The 20,939-nt window shown below is 43.8% G+C and overlaps 3 pseudogenes; 2 read left to right on the top strand and 1 right to left on the bottom strand.

The window, feature by feature from the left end:
- Nucleotides 1–2,991: 2,991 nt before the first annotated feature.
- Nucleotides 2,992–3,059, top strand: LOC119626398 (U7 small nuclear RNA; annotated as a pseudogene).
- A 439-nt stretch (nucleotides 3,060–3,498) lies between these two features.
- On the top strand, nucleotides 3,499–3,542 carry LOC140709742 (U7 small nuclear RNA; annotated as a pseudogene).
- A 12,884-nt stretch (nucleotides 3,543–16,426) lies between these two features.
- Nucleotides 16,427–16,544, bottom strand: LOC119626332 (5S ribosomal RNA; annotated as a pseudogene).
- Nucleotides 16,545–20,939: the final 4,395 nt, after the last annotated feature.

The following is a 20,939-nucleotide window of genomic DNA, read 5'->3' as shown; positions in this document are numbered from 1 at the left end:
TTTGTGAAGCTAAGAGTTTATACAATTTTGGAAACTCTTAAAAATAAAAGGACTGGATGGAGGAAGTCATAGGGAGTTATTGTTTAATGGGTCCAGAGTTTCAGTTATGGAAGATGAAAAAGTTTTGGAGATGGATGGTGGTGATGGTTGCAAAACAGTGAGAATGTACTTCATACCACTGAACTGCATACCTAAAATGGTTAAAATGGTACATTTTATGATGTGTATATTTCACCACAGTGAAAAGATGCTAGGACTTAACAAATAAAATTAGGCCGGGTGCGGTGGCTCAAGCCTGTAATCCCAGCACTTTGGGAGGCCGAGACGGGCGGATCACGAGGTCAGGAGATCGAGACCATCCTGGTTAACATGGTGAAACCCCGTCTCTACTAAAAAATACAAAAAACTAGCCGGGCGAGGTGGCGGGCGCCTGTAGTCCCAGCTACTCGGGAGGCTGAGGCCAGAGAATGGCGTGAACCCGGGAGGCGGAGCTTGCAGTGAGCTGAGATCCGGCCACTGCACTCCAGCCTGGGTGACAGAGCGAGACTCCGTCTCAAAAAAAAAAAAAAAAAAAAAAAAAAAAAAACAAATAAAATTAAAACACCCATGAAAGTATGATACAAAATTGCTAGAGGTCCTCCTAGGGCCTCATAAGGCCCATATGAATTAGAGGCCCTGAAGCCTTAAGTTTTATTATCTTTGTGGTAAATCTGTCCCATTTAAATCTATGTCACTATTTAAAACACTTTATTATTACATAAGCAGTGCAAAGCTTTGTAGAATACTGGAAAATACAGCAAGGTGTCTGTTTTTGTTTTTGTTTTTTTTGAGACAGAGTCTCGCTCTGTCACCCAGGCTGGAGTGCAGTGGCCGGATCTCAGCTCACTGCAAGCTCCGCCTCCCAGGTTTACGCCATTCTCCTGCCTCAGCCTCCCGAGTAGCTGGGACTACAGGCGCCTGCCACCTCGCCCGGCTAGTTTTTCGTATTTTTTAGTAGAGACAGGGTTTCACCGTGTTAGCCAGGATGATCTCGATCTCCTGACCTCGTGATCCGCCCGTTTCGGCCTCCCAAAGTGCTGGGATTATAGGCTTGAGCCACCGCGCCTGGCCGCAAGGTTTCTGTTGTTGTTGTTTTGAGATGGAGTCTTGCTCTGTCATCCAGGCTAGAGTGCAATGGAGCGATCTTAGCTCATTGCAACCTCCGCCTCCCAGGTTCAAGTGATTCTCTTGCCTTAACCTCCAGAGTAGCTGGTATTGCAGGCACCCGCCAACACGTCTGGCTAATTTTTGTATTTTTAGTAGAGACGGGGTTTCACCATGTTGGTCAGGCTGGTCTTGAACTCCTGACCTCAAGAAATCCATGCACGTTGTCCTCCCAAAGTGCTGGGATTACAGGCGTGAGCCACCATGGCCAGCAATACAGCAAGTTTTTAATAAAACTCAGCATAGTCCTGCCTCCTGGAGAACATCACTATAGCTGTGTGTGTGTGTGTGTGTGTGTGTGTGTGTGTGTGTGTGTGTGTATAAAACCAAAATGAGATCATACTTTAAATATTGTTTTATAACTTTTTAATAACCTGGTTCATTTAGTTGACACTCTTTTAAACAACCTGATTCATTTAGTTGACACTCTCTGCCTTTGTTTTTCCCTATATTTTCATCTTACCTAATTTTCAGGCCACATTGTACTTTTTCCAATTAACCAAAATTATTACTGCAGTTGGCTTATCCAAATCAGTACCCAATCCAGGACCAAGCATGTTCCCTTAGCCTATTTAATTTAGTATATTCCCCTTTTTAGGACACTTATTAGTGAGAGCAGTTGAGTGAGTTGTCCCACACCATGTCCTACCTTCTAGGTTTGTCTGGTTGCTTCCATGGGGTGATGTTTAGTTTGATTCTCTAGCTACTTATTTCCCGTGAAATAGAAGCTCTATCTAAAGGGTTACTGGATTCAAGGTAAACACTTTTAAAAAAAAATTAAAATAGTCACTATTTCTTAGTAAAGCTCTATCACAGGATCTCTATAAGATGCTACTCTTCTCTCCCAAAGCATGCCAGGAGGAAAGTACACATGACAACTGCATATCAAAAGAATAATGATCCTAGGAAGTAGAAGAAAATATTTGACAAGACTCTTCTCTGTACTCTCAAGGAAATTAAATATAATATGGACCCTCTGAACAAAAATGTAGAGATACCAAAATAAGATGAAATTAAGACCAAAAGAGGTAAGTGAAGAAACAAGAAAAACCAGGCCAGATGCGGTGGCTCATGCCTGTAATCCCAGCACTTTGGGAGGCCGAGGTGGGTGGATCACCTGAGGTTGGGAGTTCGAGACCAGCCTGACCAACATGGAGAAACCCCGTCTCTACTAAAAATACAAAATTAGCTGGGAGTGGTGGCATATAGGTGTAATCCCAGCTACTCGAGAGGCTGAGGCAGGAGAATCACTTGAACCTGGGAGGCGGAGGTTGTGGTGAGCCAAGATCATACCATTGCGCTCCAGCCTGGGCAACAAGACCAAAACTCCGTCTCAAAAAATATAAATAAATAAATAAAATTAAAAAAAAAAAAAGAAAAAAAGAAAAGAAAAAAAAAGAAATAAGAAAAACTCACTAAAGATCTGGAAGTCATATTAGAAGCCATAAGAAGTAGAGCTGGCATGACAGAAAACTGAGTCAGCGACATGGATGACAGGTTTGAGAATATGACACAATAAAGCTGGGGAGAGAGATGAACTGACTGGGGAGAAATGAGAGACATAGAAAATAGTTATGTTGATCCAACATGCAGATTGAGTCCTAGGGAATACATGAAATTCAAAAAAGTAATTAAAAACATAAAAAGAAGCAGTCATTTCTGAAACAAACAAACAAAAGTCCTGATTTAGTAAAAGAACTGAATTTACTATATTGCAGGTAAGGTGAGCAAAGAAGCCACTGGCTCTTATGAAGTTCCTAAATCTTAGGGATAAAGAATGCATTAGCTAAGTGTTACTGCTCTTTTAGAATTTGTCTAGCAGGGCTGGTTATGGTGGTTTACACCTGTAATCCCAGCACTTTGGGAGACTGAGGCAGGCAGATCACTTGAGACCAGTTTGAGAGCAGCCTGGCCAACATGACAAAACCCTATCTCTACAAACAATACAAAAATTAGCCAGGTGTGGTGGCAGGCACCTGTAGTCCCAGCTACTCAGGAGGTTGAGGCAGGAGAATTGCTTGAACCCAGGAAATGGAGGCGGGAGGATCATGAGGTTAGAAGTTCGAGACCAGCCTGGCCAACATGGTGAAACCCCGTCTCTACTAAAGATACTAAAAATTAACTGGGCGTGGTGGTGCACACCTGTAATCCCAGCTACTCGAGAGGCTGAGGCAAGAGAATCACTTGAACGCGGGAGGTGGAGGTTGCAGTGAGCCGAGATCACGCCATTGCACTCCAGCTTGGGTGACAGGGCAAGACTCTGTCTCAAAAAAAAAAAAAAAAAAAAAAAAAAAGAGAATTTCTCTAGCAGGTTTTCTGGTTTCCACCAGAAAACCCCATATTAAAAACAAACAAACAAACAAAAAAATTATGCTTCAAACATCCAGAAAGAAGAAGCAGACAGTCTACCCAGGGGATAAAAGGAGACTGGCCTCAGACCTCTTTCCAGTAATTTTAGATGGCATAGGACAATGAAACAATGGAGAAAGAATGTTGAGAAGAAAAGTATGTGACCCCATGATTCTATAAATGGCTTAAAATTCATTCAAATATAGCAAAAATAATCTCAAAACACTAAGCACACCAAAATAAATCCATAAGCTGGTTCTTTGAAAAAAATTAGTTGGACTACTAAACATTTTACTTTGTAAAAACATGGACATAAAACATGAACTAAGAAAACATTAGGGGAGATATACCTAATGTAAATGACGAGTTAATGGGTGCAGCACACCAACATGGCTCATGTATACATATGTAACAAACCTGCACGTTGTGCACACGTACCCTAGAACTTAAGGTATAATTAAAAAAAAAAAAGAAAGAAAACATAAGTACGTGCAAATGAAGGGGAGGTACAGGCTTCTGGGTGAAGGTAGTGGCATGGAGCTATAATACTTAAGATGTAGTCCAGGTAATCAAATACCCCAAACTATTGTGACTTAAAATAGAATTTTGATTTTCTCTTACATAATAGTTCAAAGGTCAGCAGTCCAGAGTGGATACAGTATCTCTGCCCTTCTCAACATGTGGCTTTCAGCTCTGGGTCCTAAGGTGGCTGCTCCAGCTCCTGCCATTATGTCTGCATCCTGGCCAGTGAGAAGTGGGAAAAGAAAGGGGAGTTTACACTCGTTCCTTTTAAGGCTATGACCTGAAAATGGCATAATCACTTTTGCTCACATCCCATTGGTCGGAATTCAGACACAGGGCCACACCCAGATACAAGGGAAGCTGGGAAATGTAGCTTTTCACTGGGTGGCCATGAGCCCACCTAGAACTGGAGAATTATTTATTATTTAAGGATGCGGGATATTGATGGACAATTAGCAACCTGTGCGAAGAAGCTATGTCACAGAGTGACTACCCTTGCCATACACATTAAGTATATAGTTTATTTAAAAAACAAAAGATTAATTATTGATAACCTAACAAAGAAAGAGATTAAGTCGGGTGGCCAAAGGGTAGAAAAGATGTAAAATCTGGAGCTAGCCTGATAATAGAGAAAGAATGCTAATTAATAAAATTGTCCGTGTTCTCACAAGTTACTCCCTCCTCCTCCCCAAATTGGAGAAGAGCGGTCTGAGGGAGTCAGCAATCAGCTCAGGAAAACAATTCAAGAAAACCCTTCAAGAGTGGAAGAAAACAATTCAAGAAAAACCTTCAGAAATCCCCTATCAGTCACAGCACTGTCTCATTAGAGACAGAAAAGCCCAGCTGGGTTCACCATTGTTCAGTTCTTCAGGCTGATTTGATGGAAGGATTACCTCATGAGAATAGGATACACCTCCAAATAGAAAAGAGGGCTTTTTAAAATTTTTCAGGAGACAATTCAGCCTTAAAAAAGAAAGAAATGGGCCCGGTGCAATGGTTCACACCTGTAATCCCAACACCTTCGGAGGCCGAGGTGGGAGAACTGTTTGAGCCCAGGAGTTTGAGATCAGCCTGGGCAACGTAGTGAGACCTCGTCTCTACTAAAAATTAAATAAATAAATAAATAAAATTGGCCAGGTGCAGTGGCACGCGCCTGTAGCCCCAGCTAACTGACAGGCTGAGGCAAAAGGATCGCTTGAGCCTGGGAGAGCAAGGCTGCAGTGAGCCATGACATGATCATACCATTGCACTCCCGCCTAGGCCACAGAGATCCTGGAAAGAGAGAAAGAAAAGAAAAGAGAAAAGAAAAGGAGAGAAAGGAAGGAAGGAAGGAAGAAGGGAAGGGAAGGAAGGAAAGGAAGGAAGGAAGAAAAAGGAAGAAAAAGCAAGAAAGGAAGGAAGGAAGAAAAAGAAAGGAAGAAAGGAAATCCTGCCATAGGCAACAGCATGCACGGACCTGGTGAAATAAACCAGACACAAAAAGACAAATACCGTATGATGTCACTTATACATGAAATCAAAAATATTTGGCCGGGCAGGGTGGCTCACATTGGTAATCCCAGTACTTTGGGAGGCCAAGGCGGGAGGATCATTTGAACCCAGGAGTTCAAGACTAGCCTGGGCAACATAGTGAGACCTCATCTCTAAAAATAAAATATAGTAATAATAAAAATTAGCAGGGCTTGTGTTCCCAGGCTGAGGTGGGAGGATTGCTTGAAGCCAGGAGATTGAGGCTGCAGTGAGCCATGATCGTGCCACACCGTACTCCAGCCTGGGCGACAGAAAGAGACCCTGTCTCAAAGAAAAGAAATTAGTCAAACTTATAGAAGCAGAGTGTAGAACAGTGATTGCCACAGGCTGGGTGGAGAGGTGAAGATGAGGAGATGATGGTCAAAGAATACAAAGTTTCAGTTGTAGGATAGATGAATCTAGAGATTTACTATGAGGCATCATGCCTACCACTAACAATGCTGTACTATATAGTTAAAATTTCCCAAGAAGGTAGATCTTATATTTGATGTTCTACACACACACACACACACACACACACACACACACACACACAATAATAATAATGAATAATAATAATAGGGCAGGAGGAAAATTCAGGAGGTGATGTGTATGTCTATGGCCTTGATGGTAGTAGGGTTGGCTTCACAGGTGTATATTTATCCCCACATTCATCAAGTTGTATACATAAAATATATACAGCTTTTTACATCTCAATCATACCTCAATAAAATGGTTAAAAAAGAAAACTTTTAGGGGAGAGGATACCCCATGTCCTCTGACAAAGGCTATAGACAGGCCCCTGAGTCCTCATCACCCCAGGACCTTCAGCCTATGGAAGAGTGAAGGTCAATAATACAACCTGCAGCCTTCCAACTCCGTTGTAGCCCTTTGCATTTCCCAGAGTCCCGCAAGGAGCTGCCTTACTGCCTGCTGTGTGGCAGCAAGCACGGAAGGAGACAGAGGTGAGCCCACCAGGCTCTGGGATTGCAGTATGCCCAGGGATGAAGGATGAGGCAGATCAGAGAGCTTCTCAAAGACAGAGGGCTTGCTCAGTAGGGACGGTGGCGGATGAGGGAGTCAGCCAGTGTGGTTGGGAGACTGGTTACCTAAGCAAGTAAGTAAACACATTGAGGATAATAGTCGCCAGGTTTCTCACTGTGGGAGAAGGTCCTTGTAAGCATGGCAAGCTTGGGAAGGCTAGAAAGAACCCTGAGGTGGTAGACTGAAATTGGAGATATCAGAATGAACTCAGTTTAAAATACATAAATAGAGAGAGAGAGAAAGAAAGAGAGAGAGAGAGAGAGAGAGAAAGAAAGAGATGGAGATATATAGTTACAGGTGCATGAGTGTATAAAAATGTCTGTGCATATATGGCTGTGTGTGTGTGTTTTTCTAAATCTGTCCATTGAGAGGGCCTAGAAGCAGTGACACAACAGTAAGAAGAAGCACACTAAGTGTATAGATTGGTTTCCAAATACCATCTTCCACTCTAAAGAACCAGGATTTCTTGGAGAAATGGCTGATTCCAAGATTGAGGCGGGAAAAGTACAAGATAAGAGTGGAGCCTCTTGTTTGCCAGAAAGGAAGGAAGTGCTCAAAGAATGATGGTGGACAAGTCAAAAGAATGCAGAAGACAGCCTGGAGGTGCTCCCACAAGCCAAATTTGAGGCTGTTTGAATGTCAAAGCAGATAATGACCGTAATAAGTTACAAACTCTTGAATAAAATTGAAACCTATGAGTCATACTGATGAGAGAGAGAGAAAGAGAGAGAGAGAAAGAGAGAGGAACCTCTTATAGTAGAATGCCAACTCTTAATTGTAGAGGGGATAATGGAAGCAGAAAATTGCCATTTGGCAGGGTGCCATGGCTCACACCTGTAATCCCAACATTTTGGGAGGCCGAAGTGGGTGGATCACTTGAGCATGAAGTTCGAGGCTAGCCTGGGTAACACAGTGAGACCCCATCTCTATAAAAATTAGCTGGGTGTGGTGGCACGCGCCTATGGTCCCAGCTATTTGGGAGGCTGAGGTGGGAGGATCACCTGAGCCCAGGAGGTGGAGGTTGCAGTGAGCTATTATCATGCTACTGCACCCCAGCCTGGGTGACAGAGTGAGATCCTGTCTCAAAAACAAACAAACAAACAAACAAAAACCACCCAAAAAAATCATCATTTGGCGCCATCAGAGTTGTGGCTGATTCAGGCAGAAGTTTTCAATAGAGGCTAAGGCTGGTGAGTAAAGGAAGTTTGATGAAGAACTGGTATCAATGTAATCTTGAGATATACGTTTGGAAAAACCTTCTGAATTATAGAAGGGGAAATGATAATGTTATGGTAGAAAAATCTGGCAGACAACAAAATTAGTCCCCCAATGTGCAGCTGTGAGAATGGCACAGCTCCATTCCCAGGGCACTACTGCTGGGAAAACAAGACCCAAGTTTGATCATGAGGAAACACCAGACAGACCCATGTGACAAGGTAAAGCCTGTGCTGTCTAAGACAGTTGGGAACAAGAAAGACAAGGAAAGGCCAAGAAACTGTTCCGGATTGGGGGATGGGGTGGAAGGACCATACTGACAACACATGGAAACCAAATTTTATGTATGTTCACGAGGGAAATGTTTCTAGCAGCTTTATCACCCAAACTGGAAATGACTCAGATGTCCTTCAGCAGGTGAGTTGATAAACAAACTGCATTGCATTCACACAGTGGAATACCATTCGGCAACAAAAAGGAACAGACTATTGATTCATGCAACAGTAAGGCTAAGTGAAAGAAGACAGAAAGCTCTATATTGTAGGATTCCATTGACCTATTCTGAACTCTGACAGTGAGAAAGCTGGCTCTCATGATGGTTCCTTATTTGTTCAATCCTAATATGTTGAACATTGTAATGTAATGTAGTTTCAGAATTGCTAACCCATATTGTGTGAGAAACAAATTTACCCACTAAAGCAGGGGTCCCCAGCCTCCAGGCTGCTGCAGACTGTTACAAACCCGGGCAGCACAGCAGGAGGTGAGTGGTTGGCAGTGAGTGAAGCTTCATCTGTATTTATAGCCTCTGCCCATTGCTCACATTATCACCTGAGTTCGGCCTCCTGTCAGATCAGCAGCGGCATTAGATTCTCATAGGCGTGCGAACACTATTGTGAACTGCACATGTGAGAGATCTAGGTTGTGCGCTCCTCATAAGACTCTAACTAGGCCAGGCGCGGTGGATCATGCCTGTAATTCCAGCATTTTGGGAGGCTGAGGCAGGCAGAGTACCTGAAGTCAGGAGTTTGAGACCAGCCCGGCCAACATGGTGAAACCCTGTGTCTACTAAAAATACGAAAATTAGCCAGGTGTGGTGGCAGGCGCCTATAATCACAGCTACTTGGGGGGCTGGGGCAAGATGATTGCTTGAGCCCGGGAGGTGGAGCTTGCAGTGAGCCAAGATGGTGCCACTGCACTCCAGACTGGCCAACAGAGCGAGACTCTGTCTCAAAAAAAAAAAAAAAAAAAAAAAAGATTCTTAACTAATGCTTGATGATCTAAGGTGGAACAGTTTCATCCCAAAATCATCATCATCACCCCGCCCCCCACCCTCCATCTGTGGAAACAGTCTTCCAAGAAACTAGTTCCTGGTGCCAAAAAGATTGGGGACCGCTGAACTAAGTACAGCTTTTATGCACTTCTTTTGGTCTTTAGCCAATCAGTATAGTTTCCCAAAGCCACTGAGGTGAACTCTTTCTTCTCCATTCCCTTCAATATAGTACAGTTAGATTCATTTGTCACAATCTGCATTCCAACCTGGGTTCCCCTGACATTCAATTGATTTTTTTTTCCTTTGCTTACAGTGAAACTCACTCTTTGTGGCATACCTTTCTATGGGTTTTGACAAATGCACAGGGTAATGTATCCTCCAACATCAAGTCATCTCTCATGCTGTTCCTCTGTAGTCAAACCTTCCCCCAAGCCCCTAATTGGCCCCACTGAATTGCTTACTGTTCTGCCAAGCACTGCTTTGGCAGCATCTGCACTTTTTTTTTTTTTTTTTTTTTTTTTTGGTGACAGGTTGTCACTCTGTCATCCACACTGGAGTGCAGCGGCAAGATCATAGTTTGCTGCAGGCTGGAACTCCTCAGCTCAAGCGATCCTCCTGCCTCAACCTCATGAGTCAGTAGGACTATAAGCTGCTCCACCATGCCCATCTAATTTTTAAAATTTGTTGTAGAGATGTGATCTGTCTATGTTGCCCAGGATGATCTCAAGTGATCCTCCTGCCTTGGCCTCCCAAAGTGCCGGGATTATAGGCATGAGCCACTGTGCCCTGCCCTGCACATTTTGATATGCTGTATTTTTGTTTTCATTCAGTTGGGTGCAAACTGTTTTAAAATTTCCCTTTAGTCCTCTTTGATCCATGGGTTATGTAGAAGTGTGTAGTTTATATTTTGGGATTTCCCAGAAATCTTTCTGCTACTGATTTACAGTTTAATTTTGTCACGGTCTGATTATACACTTTGCATGAAATCTGTTGAGGTTTATTTTATGGCCCAAAATGTGATGTCTCTTAATAAACGTTCCATGTGTACCTGAAAAGAAAGTGCATTTTACTGCTATTGAGTAGAATGTTCTACAAATGCCAATTAAGTCTAGTTGCTTGGTAGTGTTGTTTACATTTTCTGTATTTTTACTGATTTTTATGGCCTGTTTTATCAACTTACTGAGAGAAGAATATTGAAGTCTTGATCTATAATTATGAATTTGTCTTTTATTTCTGTTCTAACAGTCTTTTGTCTCAAGTATTTTGAAGCTCTATTTTTACATGCTTGCACATTTAAAACTATTATATCTCTTTGGAGAATTGATCCCTTTATCACTATATAATGTCCTCTTTATGGCTGCTAATATTTCTTGCCTGGGAGTCTACTTCGTCTAATATTAAAATAGATACTCCAGTTTTCTTTCGGTGTGTGTTACATAGCTTTCTCTGTCCTTTTACTTTTAACCTCTCTGTCTTTACATTTTTAAAAAAGATTTATTGTAGATCACATACTGTTTGGTCCATTTTTAAAGTTGATCTGACAATCTCTGACTTTTAACTGATGTGTTTAGAGTGACCATCCACATTTACTGTGATTATTGCTATAGCTGCATTAACATCTACCATATTGATCACTGTTTTCTATTTGTTCCATCTGTTCTCTATTCGTTCCATCTGTTCTCTGCATCTTTTCTTCACTTTTTCTGCCTTTTGGGGGGGTTATTGATCATTTTTTATGATTCCATTTTATCATCTCTATTATCTTATACATGTATATCATATTTATAATGTATAAAAACATCTTTTCAATAAATTTTAGTGGTTGCCCTAATAATCATAATATGCATCTACGATTAGCTGAAATCCAGCTGCAAATAACATTATACTGCTTTGTGTGTAGTGTAAGGATCTTACAACAGGTCCTTCCAATATCTCTCTCTTGTTTTTTCTACTACTGTTGTCATACAGTCTACTTTTATATATGTTATAAACCTGCAATATATTGCCACTATTTTTGCTTTATCTTTTAGAGAAACTAAAATTTTTTTAAAAAATTGGTTCCGTGGGCCGGGCGCGGTGGCTCACGCCTGTAATCCCAGCACTTTGGGAGGCCGAGGCGGGCGGATCCCAAGGTCAGGAGATGGAGACCATCCTGGCTAACACGGTGAAACCCCGTCTCTACTAAAAATACAAAAAAAAAAAAATTAGCCGGGCGTGATGGCACATGCCTGTAATCCCAGCTACTCGGGAGGCTGAGGCAGGAGAATGGCGTGAACCCAGGAGGCGGAGCTTGCGGTGAGCCGAGATCGCGCCATTGCACTTCAACCAGGGGGCAGAGCGAGACTCTGTCTCAAAAAAAAAAAAAAAAAAAAAATTGGTTCCGTCTTATCTTCTTTTATTCCATTTCCAGTGTGCTTCATTTCTTTGTACAGATCCAAGTTTCAGTCTGATATCGTATTCCTTCTACCTGGAGAACATTCTTTAACATTTCTTGTAGAGCTGGTCTGCTGGCAACACATTCTTTCAGTTTTCGTTTGTCTGGGAAAGGTTTTTACCTCTTTGGTATTGTGAAGGATATTTTCACTGAGTATAGAATTTTGGGTTGCTAGAGATTTTTGTCTTGTTTTGTTTCGTTTTCACTTTAAAGAAGGTCAGTCCATTTTACTTTGGCTTCTGTGGTTTCTGATGAGAAGTTTACTGTAATTCTTATTTTTGTGAAGAATATAATAAATTCTTCTTCAAAGACTTAACCCTGTTAACTTCCTTTAAAATTCAAGAGGGAGAAAATTGTTAAGTACAATGAGTTCTGAGTTCCTCTCCAAAGAACCAATGTGTCAGTATGTTCAGCTCCCCATTCTTCGTTCTCCATTTTAAAGTTTAACTTCCTCGTTCTTTATGTCTCCTTGCCCCTAGTTTCAGTAAACAACCCCCTCCTAGCCTCTATCACCTGTTCTGTTCTTAGTCACCTGCTCTGTTCCTAGTCACCTGCTTTGTCCTTAATCATCATTAGTCACCTGCTCTGCAACCATCCCTCCTGCCAAAACTACTAACCATGCCACTCTGGCGTATACCCTTGCTCTCTTTAAAATAGCTGATCGGAATTAGCTTAGACTGTGCCATCCAACCCCAGTCAATAGGGGAAAGACACAGCAGTAGGGACTAGCTGCATTAGGAATAAGACTCCCTACCCCTCCCTTGTCCAATGTGCTCTCACCATTGCTCCATCCATGAGATGTACCCTTCTATAGAAGTAAATTGCCTTGCTGAGAAAACTTTTGCCTCAGTGCTATTTTCACTTGGTGGCAGCGAGCATTTACTTCCAACATTTGTTTCTCTGTATGGAATACAGTTGGCCCTTGAACAACATGGATCTGAACTTTGAGGGTCCACTTACACCCGGATTTTAAAAATATGCACAGTTTACCCTCTGTATGGGTGGGCTCCACATCCAGAACCAAACACATTGTGTGAAACATGGTATTGGCTGGATCTGAAGCATGGTATTGGCTGGATGTGAAGCCCGCCTAGATGGAGGGCTCACATTTCCTATCAGTTGGTTCCACCGGGACTTAGGAATGTGTGGATTTGGTATCTGGGGGGAACCAAGCCCCCTGTGAATACTGAGGGACAACTCTGTTTCTTTCTTCTCTTGCTCCTTCAAGATATCTTCTTTTTGCTTTGTTTTCAGCAGTATGAACTTAAAATGTGTAGGTAGTGTATCGTGTGTGTGTGTGTGTGCATTCGTGTTAGTATATCCTGCTTTCTGCTCTCTGAGCTTCTTGGATCTGAGATTTGATGGCTGTCATTAATTCTGAAAAATTCTTGGCCATTATTTCCTCAAATATTTCTTCTATCCCATTTCTTCCCTTCTCCTGGGATTCCAGCTATATATGTATGTTTCAAGCTCATGTTTTAATATTGATTTTAATATCTAAATAAAATGGTAGCAAATAGAATCTATCTTGTAGTAAAAGAATAATAAAACCTTACTAAGGCCGGGCATGGTGGCTCACTCCTGTAATCCCAGCACTTGGGGAGGCTGAGGTGAACAGATCACCTGAGGTCAGGTGTTTGAGACCAGCCTGGCCAACATGGTGAGACCCCGTCTCCACTAAAAATACAAAATTGCCCGGTGTGGTGGTGCATGCCTGTAATCCCAGCTACTTGGGAGGCTGAGGCAGGAGAATGGCTTGAACCCTGGTGGCAGAGGTTGCAGTGAGCTGAGATCATGCCACTGCACTGCAGCCTGGGTGACAGAGAAAGACTCCGTCTCAAAAAAGAAAAAAAAATATTCCAAAAAAACAAAATGCAAAATAAAACAAACAAACAAACAAAAACCTTACTAAATGTGAGTATTAAAGAAAGCAAGAATAATTGAAGATTGCAAACTATATAACTACAATTCACATGGTAATTAGTCAAAAGGAAAATATCCTATGATGTACCACAATACTCCAGCCTGGGCGACAGAGAGAGACCCCATCTCAAAAAGAAAAAGGAAAACAAAAGTATAAAGAAAACTTGAAAGTAAAAGAATGAAAGAGAAGTATACTATATAAGTACTAACAAAAGAAAGCTGGTGACCTATATCAATGTTAGTCAAATGGACTTTAAACCAAAAACCGCTGCTAAAAAGAAAAAGAACCACTGTGGAATGATAAAAAGTTCAATTCACCAGAAACATTAAAAAAAAAAACAAAAAACCCTCAAATGTATAATAGTCTCAATCTATATAAAGCAAAATTGACAGAACTGCATATGAACAAAGTAATAATCATAGAAGGTGATTTTAATGCCTTTCTGTAATTGATACAGTATGCAGACCAGATCAGTAAGGATATAGAATATTTAAACATGATTAACAAACTTGATTTAATAGACCATTGGCAGAGAACACTACACCCAACAATTGCAGAATATGCTTTAATTTTAAGTACATAGGGAACTTTACAAGTAAAAAATGGCCAGATTATGAGCAATAAAGCAAGTTTCAGCAAATTTCAGTCACTGAATTGCATGTAGCAATATTCAAATCTAGATCGCAATGCACTTAAGCTATAAATCAAACAAAAAATCACTAGGCTGTGGGATTCAGTGAGATTCAGACATCAAAGTGATTGTAAATCATGAGGGTGCAAGCGTTCCTGAAAATCTTCAGGAATGACAGGAGTAGCCTAGGGGCTTGAGTCACTTCATTTAGATAATAAAAGAAACAGTGACCTTAGAAGGTTACTGAACTTGACACCCTCAGATTACACAAGAACAAATGAATTGTTAAATAAAAAGCAGATGAAGTGCTTGTTTCAATGAGGTGGGTTGTTTTTGGCAGGGGCAGTGGCAGGGATGGACAGACAGGCCCCAAAATTACTTAGTTCTGTGTTATTGGAAGCTTTATGAACAATATTTTTGTAATACATATTTTAAAATTTTTATTAAAATTCATTTAAATGTTCATTGAGTTTAATTCAGTTGGTGCCTTGTTAAATGTAAGAGACAAAGAGTTAGAGATGACTATGAGGACTTGAACCTGGCTGCCCTGGAATATTGTGGTGATAAGGACAGAAACCAGGACTTCAGGAGCAAGAACTCTCAGGAGAAGACAATTAAGTTAGCTGATACAGGATGTTCCCCTGTTCTCTGACATGACCATGGTAGGGAACCCCCAGGGCTCAGCTGGCTGGAGGAGGGGCTGTATAATGAGGGGCATTGGCCAGGCATGGTGGCTCACACCTGTAATCCCAACACTTTGGGAGGCTGAGGCAGGTGGATCGCTTGAGGTCAGGAGTTCGAGACCAGCCTGCCCAACACAGCAAAACCCCATCTCTACCAAAACCACAAAAATTAGCCAAGCGTGGTGGCACACTCCTGTGGTCCCAGCTACTTGGGAGGCTGAGGCAGAAGAATTGCTTGACCTCAGGAGGAAGAGGTTGCAGTGAGCCAAGATCAGGCCACTGCACTCCAGCCTGGGCAACAGAGTGAGACTCTGTCTCTAAATAAATAAAATAAAACACATAAAAATGAGGGAGCTTTGCAACCTGATTCTATGGACAGAACAGGAATCTAGGCAGGAACCCTCCCTCTGACAGACAGCCCAGAAGAGACTGAAGATTATAGGACCTAGTTGGAGTCAGGGTGGCACAGGCTAAGGAGGGGCAGGAGAGACTCTGAGGCGTGGGTGATGGCATGGCTGGGATTGAACCAGGGAGCAGGAGAGGCTGCCCAGGACTCTCTGCCCTGAGAACTGAGAAGAAGATGTGGGAGGAGCAGAGCAGAGGAGCCTAGAGAAGCAGCCCCAGTGTGGGGTGGGGGGTAAGAGGAGGCAGAGATGATGCAGGAGCTGTCTAAGTGCCACCAAAGGCAACAGAGAAGTACTGGGGAGGTCAACACTCCTCCAGTGTTGTGGTTCTCAACCCTGTCAGACCCAAGTCCTCTTTTTATGACAAATATTTTGTCACACTCTTTCACTAGCCTGAAATAAAATTCATAATGATTGTAACCTACCTATACAAATAAATTTTTAAAATTTATATCCTGTCCCAACTGTAATATACAAGGAAAATATAAAACAATGCATGTCAATATGTAAATGCTTCTGCACGATTTCATTCGAAGCCATGAAATAAAATCAGAAACTTGTACCCAGAATGCATTAGTTACAAAAATAGACCCATAAAGGTGTTGTTGAATGTACTACTCCAAAACAGTAAAGGTCCACTACAGATTGGTAAGTGGGGCTCAGAATAGTCGAGGTTGGGCGGCGTTATTGTGAATCAATGAAATGATGGGGTTAATCCGCTCCGCCAGGGGCCTGGGAGAGGCAGAGCCCAACCGGTGGGGCGGTAACTGCGGCCACATCTTAGCTTCTGAGATCAGACCAGGTCGGGCCTGTTCAGGGAGGTATGACTGTAGACACCGGCAGTGGCGCCTGGTGCTGCAGGGGCAGACCCCCACCCTCCCGGGCTGTAGCGGGGGCGCAGGCAGGTGGAAAAGAGTGAGAAGAATCAGGGGACTGTTGGAAAACACGGCGACAAAAGGGGGACAGAGGGAGGAGCGGGAAGCCAAAAGCCTACAGGACCCGGTATTCCCAGGCGGTCTCCTATCCACGTGTTAACCAGGCCGGACCTTTCTTAGCTTTTGATATCAGACCAGATCGGGCACGTTCAGGGTGGTATGGCAGTGGCGCCTGGTGCTGCAGTGGCGGACCCCCACAAGGAGGTCCCGGGCTGCGGCGGGAGAAAAGGGGGAGCAGAATCAGCGGGCGGTTGAAAAGCGCGGCCACAAAACGGGGAAAGAGGGAGGGAATGGGAAGCCTAAGGCCTGCAGCACCCGGTATTCCCGGGTGATCTCCCATCCAAGTACTAACCAGGCCCGAACCTGCTTAGCTTCCGAGATCAAATCAGATCAGGCGCGTTCAGGGTGCCTAGATACTGGCGATGGCGCCCGGCTGCCCCAAGAACCCGGCCCAGCCACGCCCGCCGAGTTGTCCCCTCTGCTTACATGGCCAGGTGAAGAAATTGAGGTCTTGAGGCTGGCTGGGATTGACGGGACCACGGGCAATGATTCCAGAAGTCTCCGGTTACTTGGCACCCGTTTCCTTGGCTTGATCTGGGGAGACCTGAAGGGAGAATTCTGGGCCCAGGGCAGCGGCCTGCAGGAGTGGCCTGTCTTTTCCTGCTGGCTTTGCCCTTCCCTCCAAGCCCCATTCAGAGTGAATCCCAACTAAAACCAGGGTTGTGAGGGGATCTGAACTCCACTTATTACATAGGTTTTACTGTCCTAGGAGCAACTTTGTAATGTTTTTCCAAACTGTGAACAACTTTTGGTTAAACGCCAAACAAACAAACAAAAAACACACACACACAAACCCCAAAGTACCATCTTCCCTTGATTTACATGATGGTTACATTCCTGCACAATTCCGTGTATATTAAAATTGGGCGAGTGGGTTGGGGGAGTTAGGGTCTAGACTCAAGTAGTTGTAAACAGGTTCTTCACCTGCCAGAAGGGTCAGAGTGGCATAAGAAGATCATTATTTATTCTTTGCAGGGCTTGCAGCATCATGGCCCTCAACTGCTAGAATGCTGTTAACGCCCTCCAGCCATGGTGACTCCCCGAGCACCCCATCACTTAAGAAATTTCAAACACCTCCTATGGTGAGGTTCTGCCCACTGAGATTCATTGGCCTAGAATCCTTTTTCTTTTTTTGAGACAGGGTCTTGTTCTATTGCCCAGGAGGCTGGTTTTAAACTCCTGACCTCGAGTGATCTCCTGCCTCAGCCTCCCAGAGTGCTAGGATTATAGGCGTGAGCCACCACACCCGGCCTAACTTAGAATATTAGATCTGAAAAAAGTTAATAATCTTGTTACACATCTCAGTCCAGACAAAAAACTGTGTTGACAGAGAGATTAGAGAACTAGAGAAAGTTGATACAAAGACATCTAAAATGGCCAAGAGGACACGGAGATTATGCGACAGATTAGAAAAATGAGACATGGAAGGGTGGTGGGCAGTTTCAAAACACCATGGACAAAAAGTGTATAGAAATTCCACAGAAGCAGCTGGGCACAGTGCTCATGCTTGTAATTCCAGCATCTTGGGAGGCTGAGGCAGGAGGATCACCTTGAGCCCAGGAGTTCGAGACCATCTTGTGCAACATAGCGAACCTCACCTCTACAAATAATATTTTAAAAAGTTATCCAGGCATGGTGGCGCACCTGCAGTCCCAGCTACACAGGAGGGTGAGGTGGGAGAAAAGCTTCAGCCCAGGCGTTCGAGACTGTGGTGAGCCATGACTGTGCCACTGTACTCCACCCTGGGTGATAGAGTGAGACTTTGTCAAAAAAAAAAAAAAGAAAGAAAGAAAGAAAAAGAAAAGGAAGGAAAGGAGGGAGGGAGGGAGGGAGGGAAATTCCACACAAGCATTTATACTTCCTTGGGAATATATCTTAAAACCTGAAAAATATTATTTTGCACAATGTGTAGTATAGGTATGGAATTTATTCTACTGGAGGAAAAGGAAATAAACAAAATAAGACATGGCTGGGCACGGTGGCTCATACCTCTAATGTCAACACTTTAGGAGGCCAAGGTGGACAGATCACTTGAGGCCAGGTGTTCAAGACCAGCTTGGCCAACATGATGAAACCCTGTCTCTGCAAAAAAAAAACCTATAAAAATTAGCCAGGCATGGCGGCCCACACCTGTAATCACAGCACTGGGATGGCTGAGGCATAAGAATCACTTGAACCTGGGAGGGGGAGGCTGCAGTGAGGCGAGATCACATCACTGCACTCTAGCCTGGGCAACAGAGCAAGACTCTGTCTCAAAGAAAAAAAATTAAAATTAAAATTAAAAATGTTCAGGTGGACTTAGGCAGTGGTGTAATCTATACTTCTGTCTGTGGTGACCATGAAGATGCTATATTCAGACCTCCGGCTTCAGGGAGGCCCCATTCTGGGGAGATGCAGATTCCTCTAATGTGCACTGGATTTAAGGGTTCCCTGCCAGTCTGCTGAAACTTTCTTGGAACTGTGCTGCAGCCTGAGACTCTCCTACCCAGTCCTCCTTGATTTCCCATTGGTCAAATCCAACCAAAGCTGGACAGCATGGCCTTCCCTTGACACAGTCTATAGAGGTTCCCAGCCTCTGGGGCAGAGAGCAGGATGGTGGAGGGTGGAGAGTGGCTTGACCTGGCCTGGGGTGGGATGGGGGCAGGAGCTTAGAGAGGATACCCAGCATATTACCAAAGACTTGGTTTGGCCTGCAAGGATAGTAACATCTTTTTCTTTAAAGGTTAGACATAGGCCGGGCGCGGTGGCTCAAGCCTGTAATCCCAGCACTTTGGGAGGCCAAGATGGGTGGATCACTAGGTCAGGAGATCGAGACCATCCTGGCTAACATGGTGAAACCCCGTCTCTACTAAAAAATACAAAAAAAGAAACTAGCCGGGCAAGGTGGCGGGCAACTGTAGTCCCAGCTACTAGGGAGGCTGAGGCAGGAGGATGGTGTAAACCCGGGAGGCGGAGCTTGCAATGAGCTGAGGTCCGGCCACTGCACTCCAGTCTGGGTGACAGAGCGAGACTCCATCTCAAAAAAAAAAAAAAAAAAAGGTTAGACATAGTGAGTAGAGTTACTTAAGCCCTTGTTGATTGGGTTCTCATTGTTTGCAGCTAAACATGAGACTGGTATAGACCTTAAAGCAAGAAGCCATCTTGCTATGAAGATAATGTGAGTACACAAAGATCAAGGGACCTAGGAAGAAAGGAGTCCAGAAAAGATCTGAGAAAAGCAAATTTCAGTCTTTAGTGAAGAAGGCTGGAAGTTCAGCCTTCAGGACTCCATGCGTGATATTCACAATTGAGTGACTATATTTATGCCTAAATTAACTGCCTTGTAAAATATATTTAGTCTTCATTTCAGTTTGTGAGTTTAGTCATTCTCCACAAACCCTTTTCCTGTGCTTATAACCTCCCAAAGTATTGTTATATATAGATGCATGGACTGGGTGGACTGAATTCTTATGCTCAGAGAGGAAAAATACTTGTGATCAGTACCCCTTATAGAATTGTCCTATCAAAGTTTACTTACATTATCTTGGGTTATATGTTACACGTGGACTAAAGTCCATGTGCTGGGTTCGTTCTTTCTTTCTTTCTTTCTTTCTTTCTTTCTTTCTTTCTTTCTTTCTTTCTTTCTTTCTTTCTTTCTTTTTTTTTTTTTTTGAGACAGAGTCTCACTCTCTCTCCCAGGCTGGAATCCAGTGGCACAGTCTCAACTCACTGCAACCTCTACCTCCCAGGTTCAAGCAATTGTCCCTGCCTCAGCCTCCCAGATAGCTGGGATTACAGGCGCCCACCATCATGCCTGGATAATTTTTGTATTTTTTAGTAGAGATGGGGTTTCACCATATTGGCTAGGCTAGTCTTGAACTCCTGACCTCAAGTGATCTGCCCGCCTCGGCCTCCCAAAGTGCTGGGATTACAGGCGTGAGCCACCATGCCCGGCCGGTGTTCTTGCTTTTACACTACAAAGTTTCCAACACAAGAAGCTGAAAATTCTGCAGTGCGGCAACCAAACCACTTTTCACTGTCTCCCAAGGCACAGTCATTTAATAATCAGTAGTCTAAGTACTAAGAATACTAAGAAAATTTCCTGGAAAACAGGGACCTCGCCCTCTCGCCTCCTTGGCTCTGTGCATGGCCTGCCATTGAGGAACCTAAGAACCTACAACCAGCTGACAGTCTTCAGGGGAGCGCCCTCATAGAATCTCCAGCATTGGTTTTCCCATCCGTAAAAGACAGGCAGCTGTGGGGACTGGGAGACCAGGTAGGCTTCCAGATTGAAGTCATTGCACTCCCCATTGTATGACAGCATGTGTTGCTTGATCTTGGATGAGCAGACCCAGGTGACAAAGTCCTCCATGCGGCATGTGACAAAGATAGGTGGAGTCGGTAACCACATCCGGGGCCCATCAGCACATGGCCTTGCTCCATGAAGGCCCTGCAGCCTGAGGAGAATGGTGGGGTGGAGGCAGCGGCAACAAGGACAAGGACAAGGCCTGGACAAAGCCCTGACGATGTCGCAGGGTTCGAGCAGAGTTCGAGCCCACCCGTGTGTGGGCACCAGGCCCAGAGCATACAGCTTGTGCAGCAGCGCTTGGGCAGCTCTGGCATCCCAGGCTCCGCTGGCTGCAGCACGGGTCAGCTTCCCTTTGCAGTGAGGGAGGCAGCCCATGCAGGTTGTGGTCCGTGACCTCCCAGTTCAGGAAGTCCACCTGCTCCAGCAGCTGCTGCTCATGGAACTTAAGCTTCAGCTCCACGATGACTG

The sequence above is a fragment of the Chlorocebus sabaeus genome, chromosome 21 (assembly GCF_047675955.1).
Source record: "Chlorocebus sabaeus isolate Y175 chromosome 21, mChlSab1.0.hap1, whole genome shotgun sequence".
NCBI classification, from domain to species: Eukaryota; Metazoa; Chordata; class Mammalia; order Primates; family Cercopithecidae; genus Chlorocebus; species Chlorocebus sabaeus.
The sequence above is the reverse complement of the archived record's forward strand: the minus strand, read 5'-3'. Positions and strand labels throughout refer to the sequence as shown.